The sequence below is a fragment of the Taudactylus pleione genome, unplaced genomic scaffold (genome assembly GCF_031769625.1).
Source record: "Taudactylus pleione unplaced genomic scaffold, aTauple2 ptg000070l, whole genome shotgun sequence".
NCBI lineage: Eukaryota > Metazoa > Chordata > Amphibia > Anura > Myobatrachidae > Taudactylus > Taudactylus pleione.
In genome coordinates, this window is record NW_028284472.1 from 1,827,220 (window position 1) to 1,847,290 (window position 20,071).

At 37.3% G+C, this 20,071-nt stretch overlaps 5 non-coding genes across 5 annotated transcripts; all 5 read right to left on the minus strand.

Annotated features, from left to right (window-relative positions):
- Window positions 1–712: 712 nt before the first annotated feature.
- Window positions 713–784, minus strand: TRNAA-CGC (transfer RNA alanine (anticodon CGC)). Its single transcript has one exon. It is a non-coding gene; the product is annotated as a tRNA-Ala (tRNA).
- Window positions 785–9,015: 8,231 nt separating this feature from the next.
- TRNAA-CGC (transfer RNA alanine (anticodon CGC)) lies at window positions 9,016–9,087 on the minus strand. Its single transcript has one exon. It is a non-coding gene; the product is annotated as a tRNA-Ala (tRNA).
- A 3,620-nt stretch (window positions 9,088–12,707) lies between these two features.
- On the minus strand, window positions 12,708–12,779 carry TRNAA-CGC (transfer RNA alanine (anticodon CGC)). Its single transcript has one exon. It is a non-coding gene; the product is annotated as a tRNA-Ala (tRNA).
- A 3,620-nt stretch (window positions 12,780–16,399) lies between these two features.
- On the minus strand, window positions 16,400–16,471 carry TRNAA-UGC (transfer RNA alanine (anticodon UGC)). Its single transcript has one exon. It is a non-coding gene; the product is annotated as a tRNA-Ala (tRNA).
- Window positions 16,472–19,167: 2,696 nt separating this feature from the next.
- Window positions 19,168–19,239, minus strand: TRNAA-CGC (transfer RNA alanine (anticodon CGC)). Its single transcript has one exon. It is a non-coding gene; the product is annotated as a tRNA-Ala (tRNA).
- Between the last annotated feature and the right edge of the window lie 832 nt (window positions 19,240–20,071).

Below are 20,071 nucleotides of genomic sequence, written 5' to 3' on the forward strand. Positions count from 1 at the left end.
GGTTTTCATGGCTGATGAGAATGCAAGTAGATGCCCATTCCAAACATTGGAAAGCTCTTAAAGTTCTCCATCAGAGACTGGTTCATCATCAGAATCCCCTAATTTTACTACAGAATGGTGTGGATATTGATCAAGTTTTGCTAACTAGAGGGCTGTCTTACATTCTGTTTGGTCATCAGTGTCAGAACTTAGCAGAAGGGCACAAAGGATGCATGCTAAGACTGCCTCTTGGCCACTGCTAGCTAATGCTTCACCAGACAATCCATGTAGAGTTGATATGTTGTCATCATTCCATGCTTTGATATATCATTAAGTGCTTGCCCTCCAAGCCCATGTCCATCCTCTTTTTGTTCACAAAGTGTTTGAACTTGTCTCTCAATCTTAATCAATTAGTTTTGCTATATTATTTGTCTCGCTCTTTTATTAAACTTTGCTTGAGTTGTCGCCTTCAGTTCCCACTGAAAATAAAAAATCTATTTCCTACTTACCATAAGTTTACCTTCAGTGTAGTAGAATGGCAATAAGCATTCAATGGGAACTTAACTTTGAAAAATGGAATGAAGAAGATGATGAATATAATCATATTTGATTGATTTTTTATGATTTGTAATCAACTTTGACTATTGCTGTAGAGAACTTTTATTGGTTTGCTTGTTTTCTTTGGCTCTACAAGAGAGTTTACATATGGTAAAAAGCTGTATTTTGTAAAACTTGGAGATGCCGGGGATTGAAACCGGGGCCTCATACATGCGAAGCATGCGCTCTACCACCGAGCTACATCCCCTATGAGCTGCTATTTTTTTATGCACAAGTGATTGCAGCTTAACATTTCACTAGAGATTTACTACTTTTCAGTGTTATTGGGGATATCTTAGAGGATGGAAGCATAACCATTATACCTTGCTTGACTGCAAGGACTTTATGGTTTTCATGGCTGATGAGAATGCAGGTAGATGCCCATTCCAAACACTGGAATGCTCTTAAAGTTCTCCATCAGAGACTGGTTTATCATCAGAATCCCCTACTTTTACTAATGAATGGTGTGGATATTGATCAAGTTTTGCTAACTAGAGGGCTGTCTTACATTCTGTTTGGTTATCAGTGTCAGAACTTAGCAGAAGGGCACAAAGGATGCATGCTAAGACTGCCTCTTGGGCATTGCTAGCTAATGCTTCACCAGACAATCTATGTAGAGTTGATATGTTGTCATCATTCCATGCTTTGAAATTTCATTAAGTGCTTGCCCTCCAAGCCCATGTCCATCCTCTTTTTGTTCACAAAGTGTTTAAACTTGTCTCTCAATCTTAATCAATTAGTTTTGCTACATTATTTGTCTCGCTCTTTTATTAATCTTTGCTCAGGTAGTCGCCTTCAGTTCCCACTGAAATTAAAAAATCTATTTCCTCATTACCATAGTTTTTCCTCAGTGTAGGAGAATGGCAATAGGCATTCAATGGGAACTTAACTTTGAAAAATGGAATGAAGAAGATGATGAATATAATCATATTTGATTGATTTTTTATGATTTGTATTCAACTTTCACTATTGCTGTAGAGTACTTTTATTGGTTTGCTTGTTTTCTTTGGCTCTACTACAGAGTTTACATATGGTAAAAAGCTGTATTTTGTAAAACTTGTAGATGCCGGGGATTGAATCCGGGGCCTCATACATGCGAAGCATGCGCTCTACCACTGAGCTATATCCCCTATGAGCTGCTATTTTTTTATGCACAAGTGATTGCAGCTTTACATTTCACTAGAGATTTATTACTTTTCAGTGTTATTAGGGATATCTTAGAGGATGGAAGCATAACCATTATACCATGCTTGACTGCAAGGACTTTATGGTTATCATGGCTGAAGAGAATGCAGGTAGATGCCCATTCCAAACTCTGGAATGCTCTTAAAGTTCTCCATCAGAGACTGGTTTATCATCAGAATCCCCTACTTTTACTAATGAATGGTGTGGATATTGATCAAGCTTTGCTAACTAGAGGGCTGTCTTACATTCTGTTTGGTCATCAGTGTCAGAACTTAGCAGAAGGGCACAAAGGATGCATGCTAAGACTGCCTCTTGGGCATTGCTAGCTAATGCTTCACCAGACAATCTATGTAGAGTTGATATGTTGTCATCATTCCATGCTTTGAAATTTCATTAAGTACTCGCCCTCCAAGCCCATGTCCATCTTCTTTTTGTTCATAAAGTGGTTGAACTTGTCTCTCAATCTTAATCATTTAGTTCTGCTATATTATTTGTCTCGCTCTTTTATTAAACTTTGCTCAAGTAGTCGCCTTCAGTTCCCACTGAGAATAAAAAATCTATTTCCTACTTACCATATGTTTTCCCTCAGAGTTGGAGAATGGCAATAGGCATTCAATGGGAACTTAACTTTGAAAAATGGATTGAAGAAGATGATGATTATAATTATATTTGATTGATTTTTTATGATTTGTATTCAACTTTGACTATTGCTGTAGAGTACTTGTATTGGTTTGCTTGTTATCTTTTGCTCTTCTAGAGAGTTTACCTATGGTAAAAAGCTGTATTTTGCAAAACTTAGAGATTCTGGGGATTGAACTCAGGAGCTTATACAAGCGAAGCATGCGCTCTACCACCGAGCTACATCCCTTATGAGCTGCTATTTTCAGATGCATAAGTGATTGCAGCTTTACAATTCTCTAGAGTTTTACTACTTTTCAGTGTTATTAGTGATATCTTAGAGGATGGAAGGATAACCATTATACCATGCTTGACTTCAAGGACTTTATGGTTTTCATGGCTGGTGAGAATGCAAGTAGATGCCCATTCCGAACATTGGAATGCTCTTAAAGTTCTCCATCAGAGACTGGTTCATCATCAGAATCCCCTACTTTTACTAATGAATGGTGTGGATATTGATCAAGTTTTGCTAACTAGAGGGCTGTCTTACATTCTGTTTGGTCATCAGTGTCAGAACTTAGCAGAAGGGCACAAAGGATGCATGCTAAGACTGCCTCTTGGGCATTGCTAGAAAATGCTTCACAAGACTATCTATGTAGACTTCATATGTTGTCATCATTCCATGCTTTGAAATTTCATTAAGTGCTTGCCCTCCAAGCCCATGTCCATCCTCTTTTTGTTCATAAAGTGTTTGAACTTGTCTTTCAATCTTAAACAATTAGTTTTGCTATATTATTTGTCTTGCTCTTTTATTAAACTTTGCTCGGGTAGTCGCCTTCAGTTCCCACTGAAAATAAAAAATCTATTTCCTACTTACCATATGTTTTCCCTCAGTGTAGGAGAATGGCAATAGGCATTCAATGGGAACTTAACTTTGAAAAATGGAATGAAGAAGATGATGAATATAATCATATTTGATTGATTTTTTATGATTTGTATTCAACTTTGACTATTGCTCTAGAGTACTTTTATTGGTTTGCTTGTTTTCTTTGGCTCTACTAGAGAGTTTACATATGGTAAAAAGCTGTATTTTGTAAAACTTGGAGATGCAGGGATTGAAACCGGGGCCTCATACATGCGAAGCATGCGCTCTACCACTAAGCTACATCCCCTATGAGCTGCTATTTTTTTATGCACAAGTGATTGCAGCTTTATATTTTACTAGAGATATACTACTTTTCAGTGTTATTAGGGATATCTTAGAGGATGGAAGCATAACCATTATACCATGCTTGACTGCAAGGACTTTATGGTTTTCATGGCTGATGAGAATGCAAGTAGATGCCCATTCCAAACACTGGAATGCTCATAAAGTTCTCCATCAGAGACTGGTTTATCATCAGAATCCCCTACTTTTACTAATGAATGGTGTGGATATTGATCAAGTTTTGCTAACTAGAGGGCTGTCTTACATTCTGTTAGGTCATCAGTGTCAGAACTTAGCAGAAGGGCACAAAGGATGCATGCTAAGACTGACTCTTGGGCATTGCTAGCTAATGCTTCACCAGACAATCTATGTAGAGTTGATATGTTGTCATCATTCCATGCTTTGAAATTTCATTAAGTGCTTGCCCTCCAAGCCCATGTCCATCCTCTTTTTGTTCATAAAGTGGTTGAACTTGTCTCTCAATCTTAATCATTTAGTTCTGCTATATTATTTGTCTCGCTCTTTTATTAAACTTTGCTCAGGTAGTCGCCTTCAGTTCCCACTGAGAATAAAAAATCTATTTCCTACTTACCATATGTTTTCCCTCAGTGTAGGAGAATGGCAATAGGCATTCAATGGGAACTTAACTTTGAAAAATGGAATGAAGAAGATGATGAATATAATCATATTTGTTTAATTTTTTATGATTTGTATTCAACTTTGACTATTGCTGTAGAGTACTTGTATTGGTTTGCTTGTTATCTTTGGCTCTTCTAGAGAGTTTAACTATGGTAAAAAGCTGTATTTTGCAAAACTTAGAGATTCTGGGGATTGAACTCAGGAGCTTATACAAGCGAAGCATGCGCTCTACCACCGAGCTACATCCCATATGAGCTGCTATTTTCTGATGCATAAGTGATTGCAGCTTTACAATTCACTAGAGATTTACTACTTTTCAGTGTTATTAGTGATATCTTAGATGATGGAAGGATAACCATTATACCATGCTTGACTTCAAGGACTTTATGGTTTTCATGGCTGATGAGAATGCAAGTAGATGCCCATTCCAAACATTGGAAAGCTCTTAAAGTTCTCCATCAGAGACTGGTTCATCATCAGAATCCCCTAATTTTACTACAGAATGGTGTGGATATTGATCAAGTTTTGCTAACTAGAGGGCTGTCTTACATTCTGTTTGGTCATCAGTGTCAGAACTTAGCAGAAGGGCACAAAGGATGCATGCTAAGACTGCCTCTTGGCCACTGCTAGCTAATGCTTCACCAGACAATCCATGTAGAGTTGATATGTTGTCATCATTCCATGCTTTGATATATCATTAAGTGCTTGCCCTCCAAGCCCATGTCCATCCTCTTTTTGTTCACAAAGTGTTTGAACTTGTCTCTCAATCTTAATCAATTAGTTTTGCTATATTATTTGTCTCGCTCTTTTATTAAACTTTGCTTGAGTTGTCGCCTTCAGTTCCCACTGAAAATAAAAAATCTATTTCCTACTTACCATAAGTTTACCTTCAGTGTAGTAGAATGGCAATAAGCATTCAATGGGAACTTAACTTTGAAAAATGGAATGAAGAAGATGATGAATATAATCATATTTGATTGATTTTTTATGATTTGTAATCAACTTTGACTATTGCTGTAGAGAACTTTTATTGGTTTGCTTGTTTTCTTTGGCTCTACAAGAGAGTTTACATATGGTAAAAAGCTGTATTTTGTAAAACTTGGAGATGCTGGAGATTGAAACCGGGGCCTCATACATGCGAAGCATGCGCTCTACCACCGAGCTACATCCCCTATGAGCTGCTATTTTTTTATGCACAAGTGATTGCAGCTTAACATTTCACTAGAGATTTACTACTTTTCAGTGTTATTGGGGATATCTTAGAGGATGGAAGCATTACCATTATACCTTGCTTGACTGCAAGGACTTTATGGTTTTCATGGCTGATGAGAATGCAGGTAGATGCCCATTCCAAACACTGGAATGCTCTTAAAGTTCTCCATCAGAGACTGGTTTATCATCAGAATCCCCTACTTTTACTAATGAATGGTGTGGATATTGATCAAGTTTTGCTAACTAGAGGGCTGTCTTACATTCTGTTTGGTTATCAGTGTCAGAACTTAGCAGAAGGGCACAAAGGATGAATGCTAAGACTGCCTCTTGGGCATTGCTAGCTAATGCTTCACCAGACAATCTATGTAGAGTTGATATGTTGTCATCATTCCATGCTTTGAAATTTCATTAAGTGCTTGCCCTCCAAGCCCATGTCCATCCTCTTTTTGTTCACAAAGTGTTTAAACTTGTCTCTCAATCTTAATCAATTAGTTTTGCTACATTATTTGTCTCGCTCTTTTATTAATCTTTGCTCAGGTAGTCGCCTTCAGTTCCCACTGAAATTAAAAAATCTATTTCCTCATTACCATAGTTTTTCCTCAGTGTAGGAGAATGGCAATAGGCATTCAATGGGAACTTAACTTTGAAAAATGGAATGAAGAAGATGATGAATATAATCATATTTGATTGATTTTTTATGATTTGTATTCAACTTTCACTATTGCTGTAGAGTACTTTTATTAGTTTGCTTGTTTTCTTTGGCTCTACTACAGAGTTTACATATGGTAAAAAGCTGTATTTTGTAAAACTTGTAGATGCCGGGGATTGAATCCGGGGCCTCATACATGCGAAGCATGCGCTCTACCACTGAGCTATATCCCCTATGAGCTGCTATTTTTTTATGCACAAGTGATTGCAGCTTTACATTTCACTAGAGATTTATTACTTTTCAGTGTTATTAGGGATATCTTAGAGGATGGAAGCATAACCATTATACCATGCTTGACTGCAAGGACTTTATGGTTATCATGGCTGAAGAGAATGCAGGTAGATGCCCATTCCAAACTCTGGAATGCTCTTAAAGTTCTCCATCAGAGACTGGTTTATCATCAGAATCCCCTACTTTTACTAATGAATGGTGTGGATATTGATCAAGCTTTGCTAACTAGAGGGCTGTCTTACATTCTGTTTGGTTATCAGTGTCAGAACTTAGCAGAAGGGCACAAAGGATGCATGCTAAGACTGCCTCTTGGGCATTGCTAGCTAATGCTTCACCAGACAATCTATGTAGAGTTGATATGTTGTCATCATTCCATGCTTTGAAATTTCATTAAGTGCTTGCCCTCCAAGCCCATGTCCATCCTCTTTTTGTTCACAAAGTGTTTAAACTTGTCTCTCAATCTTAATCAATTAGTTTTGCTACATTATTTGTCTCGCTCTTTTATTAATCTTTGCTCAGGTAGTCGCCTTCAGTTCCCACTGAAATTAAAAAATCTATTTCCTCATTACCATAGTTTTTCCTCAGTGTAGGAGAATGGCAATAGGCATTCAATGGGAACTTAACTTTGAAAAATGGAATGAAGAAGATGATGAATATAATCATATTTGATTGATTTTTTATGATTTGTATTCAACTTTCACTATTGCTGTAGAGTACTTTTATTGGTTTGCTTGTTTTCTTTGGCTCTACTACAGAGTTTACATATGGTAAAAAGCTGTATTTTGTAAAACTTGTAGATGCCGGGGATTGAATCCGGGGCCTCATACATGCGAAGCATGCGCTCTACCACTGAGCTATATCCCCTATGAGCTGCTATTTTTTTATGCACAAGTGATTGCAGCTTTACATTTCACTAGAGATTTATTACTTTTCAGTGTTATTAGGGATATCTTAGAGGATGGAAGCATAACCATTATACCATGCTTGACTGCAAGGACTTTATGGTTATCATGGCTGAAGAGAATGCAGGTAGATGCCCATTCCAAACTCTGGAATGCTCTTAAAGTTCTCCATCAGAGACTGGTTTATCATCAGAATCCCCTACTTTTACTAATGAATGGTGTGGATATTGATCAAGCTTTGCTAACTAGAGGGCTGTCTTACATTCTGTTTGGTCATCAGTGTCAGAACTTAGCAGAAGGGCACAAAGGATGCATGCTAAGACTGCCTCTTGGGCATTGCTAGCTAATGCTTCACCAGACAATCTATGTAGAGTTGATATGTTGTCATCATTCCATGCTTTGAAATTTCATTAAGTACTCGCCCTCCAAGCCCATGTCCATCTTCTTTTTGTTCATAAAGTGGTTGAACTTGTCTCTCAATCTTAATCATTTAGTTCTGCTATATTATTTGTCTCGCTCTTTTATTAAACTTTGCTCAAGTAGTCGCCTTCAGTTCCCACTGAGAATAAAAAATCTATTTCCTACTTACCATATGTTTTCCCTCAGAGTTGGAGAATGGCAATAGGCATTCAATGGGAACTTAACTTTGAAAAATGGATTGAAGAAGATGATGATTATAATTATATTTGATTGATTTTTTATGATTTGTATTCAACTTTGACTATTGCTGTAGAGTACTTGTATTGGTTTGCTTGTTATCTTTTGCTCTTCTAGAGAGTTTAACTATGGTAAAAAGCTGTATTTTGCAAAACTTAGAGATTCTGGGGATTGAACTCAGGAGCTTATACAAGCGAAGCATGCGCTCTACCACGGAGCTACATCCCATATGAGCTGCTATTTTCTGATGCATAAGTGATTGCAGCTTTACAATTCACTAGAGATTTACTACTTTTCAGTGTTATTAGTGATATCTTAGATGATGGAAGGATAACCATTATACCATGCTTGACTTCAAGGACTTTATGGTTTTCATGGCTGATGAGAATGCAAGTAGATGCCCATTCCAAACATTGGAAAGCTCTTAAAGTTCTCCATCAGAGACTGGTTCATCATCAGAATCCCCTAATTTTACTACAGAATGGTGTGGATATTGATCAAGTTTTGCTAACTAGAGGGCTGTCTTACATTCTGTTTGGTCATCAGTGTCAGAACTTAGCAGAAGGGCACAAAGGATGCATGCTAAGACTGCCTCTTGGCCACTGCTAGCTAATGCTTCACCAGACAATCCATGTAGAGTTGATATGTTGTCATCATTCCATGCTTTGATATATCATTAAGTGCTTGCCCTCCAAGCCCATGTCCATCCTCTTTTTGTTCACAAAGTGTTTGAACTTGTCTCTCAATCTTAATCAATTAGTTTTGCTATATTATTTGTCTCGCTCTTTTATTAAACTTTGCTCGGGTAGTCGCCTTCAGTTCCCACTGAAAATAAAAAATCTATTTCCTACTTACCATATGTTTTCCCTCAGTGTAGGAGAATGGCAATAGGCATTCAATGGGAACTTTACTTCGAAAAATGGAATGAAGAAGATGATGAATATAATCATATTTGATTGATTTTTTATGATTTGTATTCAACTTTGACTATTGCTGTAGAGTACTTTTATTGGTTTGCTTGTTTTCTTTGGCTCTACTAGAGAGTTTACATATGGTAAAAAGCTGTATTTTGTAAAACTTGGAGATGCCGGGGATTGAATCCGGGGCCTCATACATGCGAAGCATGCGCTCTACCACTGAGCTATATCCCCTATGAGCTGCTATTTTTTTATGCACAAGTGATTGCAGCTTTACATTTCACTAGAGATTTACTACTTTTCAGTGTTATTAGGGATATCTTAGAGGATGGAAGCATAACCATTATTCCATGCTTGACTGCAAGGACTTTATGGTTATCATGGCTGATGAGAATGCAAGTAGATGCCCATTCCAAACATTGGAATGCTCTTAAAGTTCTCCATCAGAGACTGGTTCATCATCAGAATCCCCTACTTTTACTAATGAATGGTGTGGATATTGATCAAGTTTTGCTAACTAGAGGGCTGTCTTACATTCTGTTTGGTCATCAGTGTCAGAACTTAGCAGAAGGGCACAAAGGATGCATGCTAAGACTGCCTCTTGGCCACTGCTAGCTAATGCTTCACCAGACAATCTATGTAGAGTTGATATGTTGTCATCATTCCATGCTTTGAAATTTCATTAAGTGCTTGCCCTCCAAGCCCATGTCCATCCTCTTTTTGTTCATAAAGTGGTTGAACTTGTCTCTCAATCTTAATCATTTAGTTCTGCTATATTATTTGTCTCGCTCTTTTATTAAACTTTGCTTGAGTTGTCGCCTTCAGTTCCCACTGAAAATAAAAAATCTATTTCCTACTTACCATAAGTTTACCTTCAGTGTAGTAGAATGGCAATAAGCATTCAATGGGAACTTAACTTTGAAAAATGGAATGAAGAAGATGATGAATATAATCATATTTGATTGATTTTTTATGATTTGTAATCAACTTTGACTATTGCTGTAGAGAACTTTTATTGGTTTGCTTGTTTTCTTTGGCTCTACAAGAGAGTTTACATATGGTAAAAAGCTGTATTTTGTAAAACTTTGAGATGCCGGGGATTGAAACCGGGGCCTCATACATGCGAAGCATGCGCTCTACCACTGAGCTCCATCCCATATGAGCTGCTATTTTTTAAAGCACAAGTGATTGCAGCTTTATATTTTACTAGAGATTTACTACTTTTCAGTGTTATTAGTGATATTTTAGATGATGGAAGGATAACCATTATACCATGCTTGACTTCAAGGACTTTATGGTTTTCATGGGTGATGAGAATGCAAGTAGATGCCCATTCCAAACATTGGAAAGCTCTTAAAGTTCTCCATCAGAGACTGGTTCATCAACAGAATCCCCTAATTTTACTACAGAATGGTGTGGATATTGATCAAGTTTTGCTAACTAGAGGGCTGTCTTACATTCTGTTTGGTCATCAGTGTCAGAACTTAGCAGAAGGGCACAAAGGATGCATGCTAAGACTGTCTCTTGGGCATTGCTAGCTAATGCTTCACCAGACAATCTATGTAGAGTTGATATGTTGTCATCATTCCATGCTTTGAAATATCATTAAGTGCTTGCCCTCCAAGCCCATGTCCATCCTCTTTTTGTTCATAAAGTGTTTGAACTTGTCTCTCAATCTTAATCATTTAGTTCTGCTATATTATTTGTCTCGCTCCTTTATTAAACTTTGCTCAGGTAGTCGCCTTCAGTTCCCACTGAAAATAAAAAATCTATTTCCTACTTACCATATGTTTTCCCTCAGTGTAGGAGAATGGCAATAGGCATTCAATGGGAACTTAACTTTGAAAAATGGAATGAAGAAGATGATGAATATAATCATATTTGTTTAATTTTTTATGATTTGTATTCAACTTTGACTATTGCTGTAGAGTACTTGTATTGGTTTGCTTGTTATCTTTGGCTCTTCTAGAGAGTTTAACTATGGTAAAAAGCTGTATTTTGCAAAACTTAGAGATTCTGGGGATTGAACTCAGGAGCTTATACAAGCGAAGCATGCGCTCTACCACAGAGCTACATCCCATTTGAGCTGCTATTTTCTGATGCATAAGTGATTGCAGCTTTACAATTCACTAGAGATTTACTACTTTTCAGTGTTATTAGTGATATTTTAGATGATGGAAGGATAACCATTATACCATGCTTGACTTCAAGGACTTTATGGTTTTCATGGGTGATGAGAATGCAAGTAGATGCCCATTCCAAACATTGGAAAGCTCTTAAAGTTCTCCATCAGAGACTGGTTCATCAACAGAATCCCCTAATTTTACTACAGAATGGTGTGGATATTGATCAAGTTTTGCTAACTAGAGGGCTGTCTTACATTCTGTTTGGTCATCAGTGTCAGAACTTAGCAGAAGGGCACAAAGGATGCATGCTAAGACTGCCTCTTGGCCACTGCTAGCTAATGCTTCACCAGACAATCCATGTAGAGTTGATATGTTGTCATCATTCCAAGCTTTGATATATCATTAAGTGCTTGCCCTCCAAGCCCATGTCCATCCTCTTTTTGTTCACAAAGTGTTTGAACTTGTCTCTCAATCTTAATCAATTAGTTTTGCTATATTATTTGTCTTGCTCTTTTATTAAACTTTGCTCGGGTAGTCGCCTTCAGTTCCCACTGAAAATAAAAAATCTATTTCCTACTTACCATATGTTTTCCCTCAGTGTAGGAGAATGGCAATAGGCATTCAATGGGAACTTAACTTTGAAAAATGGAATGAAGAAGATGATGAATATAATCATATTTGATTGATTTTTTATGATTTGTACTCAACTTTGACTATTGCTCTAGAGTACTTTTATTGGTTTGCTTGTTTTCTTTGGCTCTACAAGAGAGTTTACATATGGTAAAAAGCTGTATTTTGCAAAACTTAGAGATTCTGGGGATTAAACTCAGGAGCTTATACAAGCGAAGCATGCGCTCTACCACCGAGCTACATCCCATATGAGCTGCTATTTTCTGATGCATAAGTGATTGCAGCTTTACAATTCACTAGAGATTTACTACTTTTCAGTGTTATTAGTGATATCTTAGATGATGGAAGGATAACCATTATACCATGCTTGACTTCAAGGACTTTATGGTTTTCATGGCTGATGAGAATGCAAGTAGATGCCCATTCCAAACATTGGAAAGCTCTTAAAGTTCTCCATCAGAGACTGGTTCATCATCAGAATCCCCTAATTTTACTACAGAATGGTGTGGATATTGATCAAGTTTTGCTAACTAGAGGGCTGTCTTACATTCTGTTTGGTCATCAGTGTCAGAACTTAGCAGAAGGGCACAAAGGATGCATGCTAAGACTGCCTCTTGGCCACTGCTAGCTAATGCTTCACCAGACAATCCATGTAGAGTTGATATGTTGTCATCATTCCATGCTTTGATATATCATTAAGTGCTTGCCCTCCAAGCCCATGTCCATCCTCTTTTTGTTCACAAAGTGTTTGAACTTGTCTCTCAATCTTAATCAATTAGTTTTGCTATATTATTTGTCTCGCTCTTTTATTAAACTTTGCTCGGGTAGTCGCCTTCAGTTCCCACTGAAAATAAAAAATCTATTTCCTACTTACCATATGTTTTCCCTCAGTGTAGGAGAATGGCAATAGGCATTCAATGGGAACTTTACTTCGAAAAATGGAATGAAGAAGATGATGAATATAATCATATTTGATTGATTTTTTATGATTTGTATTCAACTTTGACTATTGCTGTAGAGTACTTTTATTGGTTTGCTTGTTTTCTTTGGCTCTACTAGAGAGTTTACATATGGTAAAAAGCTGTATTTTGTAAAACTTGGAGATGCCGGGGATTGAATCCGGGGCCTCATACATGCGAAGCATGCGCTCTACCACTGAGCTATATCCCCTATGAGCTGCTATTTTTTTATGCACAAGTGATTGCAGCTTTACATTTCACTAGAGATTTACTACTTTTCAGTGTTATTAGGGATATCTTAGAGGATGGAAGCATAACCATTATACCATGCTTGACTGCAAGGACTTTATGGTTATCATGGCTGATGAGAATGCAAGTAGATGCCCATTCCAAACATTGGAATGCTCTTAAAGTTCTCCATCAGAGACTGGTTCATCATCAGAATCCCCTACTTTTACTAATGAATGGTGTGGATATTGATCAAGTTTTGCTAACTAGAGGGCTGTCTTACATTCTGTTTGGTCATCAGTGTCAGAACTTAGCAGAAGGGCACAAAGGATGCATGCTAAGACTGCCTCTTGGCCACTGCTAGCTAATGCTTCACCAGACAATCTATGTAGAGTTGATATGTTGTCATCATTCCATGCTTTGAAATTTCATTAAGTGCTTGCCCTCCAAGCCCATGTCCATCCTCTTTTTGTTCATAAAGTGGTTGAACTTGTCTCTCAATCTTAATCATTTAGTTCTGCTATATTATTTGTCTCGCTCTTTTATTAAACTTTGCTTGAGTTGTCGCCTTCAGTTCCCACTGAAAATAAAAAATCTATTTCCTACTTACCATAAGTTTACCTTCAGTGTAGTAGAATGGCAATAAGCATTCAATGGGAACTTAACTTTGAAAAATGGAATGAAGAAGATGATGAATATAATCATATTTGATTGATTTTTTATGATTTGTAATCAACTTTGACTATTGCTGTAGAGAACTTTTATTGGTTTGCTTGTTTTCTTTGGCTCTACAAGAGAGTTTACATATGGTAAAAAGCTGTATTTTGTAAAACTTTGAGATGCCGGGGATTGAAACCGGGGCCTCATACATGCGTAGCATGCGCTCTACCACTGAGCTCCATCCCATATGAGCTGCTATTTTTTTAAGCACAAGTGATTGCAGCTTTATATTTTACTAGAGATTTACTACTTTTCAGTGTTATTAGGGATATCTTAGAGGATGGAAGCATAACCATTATACCATGCTTGACTGCAAGGACTTTATGGTTTTCATGGCTGATGAGAATGCAAGTAGATGCCCATTCCAAACATTGGAATGCTCTTAAAGTTCTCCATCAGAGACTGGTTTATCATCAGAATCCCCTACTTTTACTAATGAATGGTGTGGATATTGATCAAGTTTTGCTAACTAGAGGGCTGTCTTACATTCTGTTTGGTCATCAGTGTCAGAACTTAGCAGAGGGGCACAAAGGATGCATGCTAAGACTGTCTCTTGGGCATTGCTAGCTAATGCTTCACCAGACAATCTATGTAGAGTTGATATGTTGTCATCATTCCATGCTTTGAAATATCATTAAGTGCTTGCCCTCCAAGCCCATGTCCATCCTCTTTTTGTTCATAAAGTGGTTGAACTTGTATCTCAATCTTAATCATTTAGTTCTGCTATATTATTTGTCTCGCTCCTTTATTAAACTTTGCTCAGGTAGTCGCCTTCAGTTCCCACTGAAAATAAAAAATCTATTTCCTACTTACCATATGTTTTCCCTCAGTGTAGGAGAATGGCAATAGGCATTCAATGGGAACTTAACTTTGAAAAATGGAATGAAGAAGATGATGAATATAATCATATTTGTTTAATTTTTTATGATTTGTATTCAACTTTGACTATTGCTGTAGAGTACTTGTATAGGTTTGCTTGTTATCTTTGGCTCTTCTAGAGAGTTTAACTATGGTAAAAAGCTGTATTTTGCAAAACTTAGAGATTCTGGGGATTGAACTCAGGAGCTTATACAAGCGAAGCATGCGCTCTACCACAGAGCTACATCCCATTTGAGCTGCTATTTTCTGATGCATAAGTGATTGCAGCTTTACAATTCACTAGAGATTTACTACTTTTCAGTGTTATTAGTGATATTTTAGATGATGGAAGGATAACCATTATACCATGCTTGACTTCAAGGACTTTATGGTTTTCATGGGTGATGAGAATGCAAGTAGATGCCCATTCCAAACATTGGAAAGCTCTTAAAGTTCTCCATCAGAGACTGGTTCATCAACAGAATCCCCTAATTTTACTACAGAATGGTGTGGATATTGATCAAGTTTTGCTAACTAGAGGGCTGTCTTACATTCTGTTTGGTCATCAGTGTCAGAACTTAGCAGAAGGGCACAAAGGATGCATGCTAAGACTGCCTCTTTGCCACTGCTAGCTAATGCTTCACCAGACAATCCTTGTAGAGTTGATATGTTGTCATCATTCCAAGCTTTGATATATCATTAAGTGCTTGCCCTCCAAGCCCATGTCCATCCTCTTTTTGTTCACAAAGTGTTTGAACTTGTCTCTCAATCATAATCAATTAGTTTTGCTATATTATTTGTCTTGCTCTTTTATTAAACTTTGCTCGGGTAGTCGCCTTCAGTTCCCACTGAAAATAAAAAATCTATTTCCTACTTACCATATGTTTTCCCTCAGTGTAGGAGAATGGAAATAGGCATTCAATGGGAACTTAACTTTGAAAAATGGAATGAAGAAGATGATGAATATAATCATATTTGATTGATTTTTTATGATTTGTATTCAACTATGACTATTGCTGTAGAGTACTTTTATTGGTTTGCTTGTTTTCTTTGGCTCTACTAGAGAGTTTACATATGGTAAAAAGTTGTATTTTGTAAAACTTGGAGATGCCGGGGATTGAATCCGGGGCCTCATACATGCGAAGCATGCGCTCTACCACTGAGCTATATCCCATATGAGCTGCTATTTTTTAATGCACAAGTGACTGCAGCTTTACATTTCACTAGAGATTTACTACTTTTCAGTGTTATTAGGGATATCTTAGAGGATGGAAGCATAACCATTATACCATGCTTGACTGCAAGGACTTTATGGTTATCATGGCTGATGGGAATGCAAGTAGATGCCCATTCCGAACATTGGAATGCTCTTAAAGTTCTCCATCAGAGATGGGTTCATCATCAGAATCCCCTACTTTTACTAATGAATGGTGTGGATATTGATCAAGCTTTGCTAACTAGAGGGCTGTCTTACATTCTGTTTGGTCATCAGTGTCAGAACTTAGCAGAAGGGCACAAAGGATGCATGCTAAGACTGCCTCTTGGGCATTGCTAGCTAATGCTTCACCAGACAATCTATGTAGAGTTGATATGTTGTCATCATTCCATGCTTTGAAATTTCATTAAGTGCTTGCCCTCCAAGCCCATGTCCATCCTCTTTTTGTTCACAAAGTGTTTGAACATGTCTCTCCATCTTAATCAATTAGTTTTGCTATATTATTTGTCTCGCTCTTTTATTAAACTTTGCTTAAGTTGTCGCCTTCAGTTCCCACTGAAAATAAAAAATCTATTTCCTACTTACCATAAGTTTTCCCTCAGTGTAGGAGAATGGCAATAAGCATTCAATGGGAACTTAACTTTGAAAAATGGAATGAAGAAGATGATGAATATAATCATATTTGATTGATTTTTTATGATTTGTATTCAACTTTGACTATTGCTCTAGAGTACTTTTATTGGTTTGCTTGTTTTCTTTGGCTCTACTAGAGAGTTTACATATGGTAAAAAGCTGTATTTTGTAAAACTTGCAGATGCCGGGGATTGAAACCGGGGCCTCATACATGCAAAGCATGCGCTCTACCACTGAGCTACATCCCCTATGAGCTGCTATTTTTTTATGCACAAGTGATTGCAGCTTTACATTTCACTAGAGATTTACTACTTTTCAGTGTTTTTAGGGATATCTTAGAGGATGGAAGCATAACCATTATACCATGCTTGACTGCAAGGACTTTATGGTTATCATGGCTGATGAGAATGCAAGTAGATGCCCATTCCGAACATTGGAATGCTCTTAAAGTTCTCCATCAGAGACTGGTTCATCATCAGAATCCCCTACTTTTACTAATGAATGGTGTGGATATTGATCAAGTTTTGCTAACTAGAGGGCTGTCTTACATTCTGTTTGGTCATCAGTGTCAGAACTTAGCAGAAGGGCACAAAGGATGCATGCTAAGACTGCCTCTTGGCCACTGCTAGCTAATGCTTCACCAGACAATCTATGTAGAGTTGATATGTTGTCATCATTCCATGCTTTGAAATTTCATTAAGTGCTTGCCCTCCAAGCCCATGTCCATCCTCTTTTTGTTCACAAAGTGTTTGAACTTGTCTCTCAATCTTAATCAATTAGTTTTGCTATATTATTTGTCTCGCTCTTTTATTAAACTTTGCTTGAGTTGTCGCCTTCAGTTCCCACTGAAAATAAAAAATCTATTTCCTACTTACCATAAGTTTTCCCTCAGTGTAGTAGAATGGCAATAAGCATTCAATGGGAACTTAACTTTGAAAAATGGAATGAAGAAGATGATGAATATAATCATATTTGATTGATTTTTTATGATTTGTATTCAACTTTGACTATTGCTGTAGAGTACTTTTATTGGTTTGCTTGTTTTCTTTGGCTCTACTAGAGAGTTTACATATGGTAAAAAGCTGTATTTTGTAAAACTTGGAGATGCGGGGATTGAAACCGGGGCCTCATACATGCGAAGCATGCGCTCTACCACTAAGCTACATCCCCTATGAGCTGCTATTTTTTTATGCACAAGTGATTGCAGCTTTATATTTTACTAGAGATATACTACTTTTCAGTGTTATTAGGGATATCTTAGAGGATGGAAGCATAACCATTATACCATGCTTGACTGCAAGGACTTTATGGTTTTCATGGCTGATGAGAATGCAAGTAGATGCCCATTCCAAACACTGGAATGCTCATAAAGTTCTCCATCAGAGACTGGTTTATCATCAGAATCCCCTACTTTTACTAATGAATGGTGTGGATATTGATCAAGTTTTGCTAACTAGAGGGCTGTCTTACATTCTGTTAGGTCATCAGTGTCAGAACTTAGCTGAAGGGCACAAAGGATGCATGCTAAGACTGACTCTTGGGCATTGCTAGCTAATGCTTCACCAGACAATCTATGTAGAGTTGATATGTTGTCATCATTCCATGCTTTGAAATTTCATTAAGTGCTTGCCCTCCAAGCCCATGTCCATCCTCTTTTTGTTCATAAAGTGGTTGAACTTGTCTCTCAATCTTAATCATTTAGTTCTGCTATATTATTTGTCTCGCTCTTTTATTAAACTTTGCTCAGGTAGTCGCCTTCAGTTCCCACTGAGAATAAAAAATCTATTTCCTACTTACCATATGTTTTCCCTCAGTGTAGGAGAATGGCAATAGGCATTCAATGGGAACTTAACTTTGAAAAATGGAATGAAGAAGATGATGAATATAATCATATTTGTTTAATTTTTTATGATTTGTATTCAACTTTGACTATTGCTGTAGAGTACTTGTATTGGTTTGCTTGTTATCTTTGGCTCTTCTAGAGAGTTTAACTATGGTAAAAAGCTGTATTTTGCAAAACTTAGAGATTCTGGGGATTGAACTCAGGAGCTTATACAAGCGAAGCATGCGCTCTACCACCGAGCTACATCCCATATGAGCTGCTATTTTCTGATGCATAAGTGATTGCAGCTTTACAATTCACTAGAGATTTACTACTTTTCAGTGTTATTAGTGATATCTTAGAAGATGGAAGGATAACCATTATACCATGCTTGACTTCAAGGACTTTATGGTTTTCATGGCTGATGAGAATGCAAGTAGATGCCCACTCCAAACATTGGAAAGCTCTTAAAGTTCTCCATCAGAGACTGGTTCATCATCAGAATCCCCTAATTTTACTACAGAATGGTGTGGATATTGATCAAGTTTTGCTAACTAGAGGGCTGTCTTACATTCTGTTTGGTCATCAGTGTCAGAACTTAGCAGAAGGGCAAAAAGGATGCATGCTAAGACTGCCTCTTGGCCACTGCTAGCTAATGCTTCACCAGACAATCCATGTAGAGTTGATATGTTGTCATCATTCCATGCTTTGATACATCATTAAGTGCTTGCCCTCCAAGCCCATGTCCATCCTCTTTTTGTTCACAAAGTGTTTGAACTTGTCTCTCAATCTTAATCAATTAGTTTTGCTATATTATTTGTCTCGCTCTTTTATTAAACTTTGCTCGGGTAGTCACCTTCAGTTCCCACTGAAAATAAAAAATCTATTTCCTACTTACCATATGTTTTCCCTCAGTGTAGGAGAATGGCAATAGGCATTCAATGGGAACTTTACTTCGAAAAATGGAATGAAGAAGATGATGAATATAATCATATTTGATTGATTTTTTATGATTTGTATTCAACTTTGACTATTGCTGTAGAGTACTTTTATTGGTTTGCTTGTTTTCTTTGGCTCTACTAGAGAGTTTACATATGGTAAAAAGCTGTATTTTGTAAAACTTGGAGATGCCGGGGATTGAATCCGGGGCCTCATACATGCGAAGCATGCGCTCTACCACTGAGCTATATCCCCTATGAGCTGCTATTTTTTTATGCACAAGTGATTGCAGCTTTACATTTCACTAGAGATTTACTACTTTTCAGTGTTATTAGGGATATCTTAGAGGATGGAAGCATAACCATTATACCATGCTTGACTGCAAGGACTTTATGGTTATCATGGCTGATGAGAATGCAAGTAGATGCCCATTCCGAACATTGGAATGCTCTTAAAGTTCTCCATCAGAGACTGGTTCATCATCAGAATCCCCTACTTTTACTAATGAATGGTGTGGATATTGATCAAGTTTTGCTAACTAGAGGGCTGTCTTACATTCTGTTTGGTCATCAGTGTCAGAACTTAGCAGTAGGGCACAAAGGATGCATGCTAAGACTGCCTCTTGGCCACTGCTAGCTAATGCTTCACCAGACAATCTATGTAGAGTTGATATGTTGTCATCATTCCATGCTTTGAAATTTCATTAAGTGCTTGCCCTCCAAGCCCATGTCCATCCTCTTTTTGTTCATAAAGTGGTTGAACTTGTCTCTCAATCTTAATCGTTTAGTTCTGCTATATTATTTGTCTCGCTCTTTTATTAAGCTTTGCTTGAGTTGTCGCCTTCAGTTCCCACTGAAAATAAAAAATCTATTTCCTACTTACCATAAGTTTACCTTCAGTGTAGTAGAATGGCAATAAGCATTCAATGGGAACTTAACTTTGAAAAATGGAATGAAGAAGATGATGAATATAATCATATTTGATTGATTTTTTATGATTTGTAATCAACTTTGACTATTGCTGTAGAGTACTTTTATTGGTTTGCTTGTTTTCTTTGGCTCTACTAGAGAGTTTACATATGGTAAAA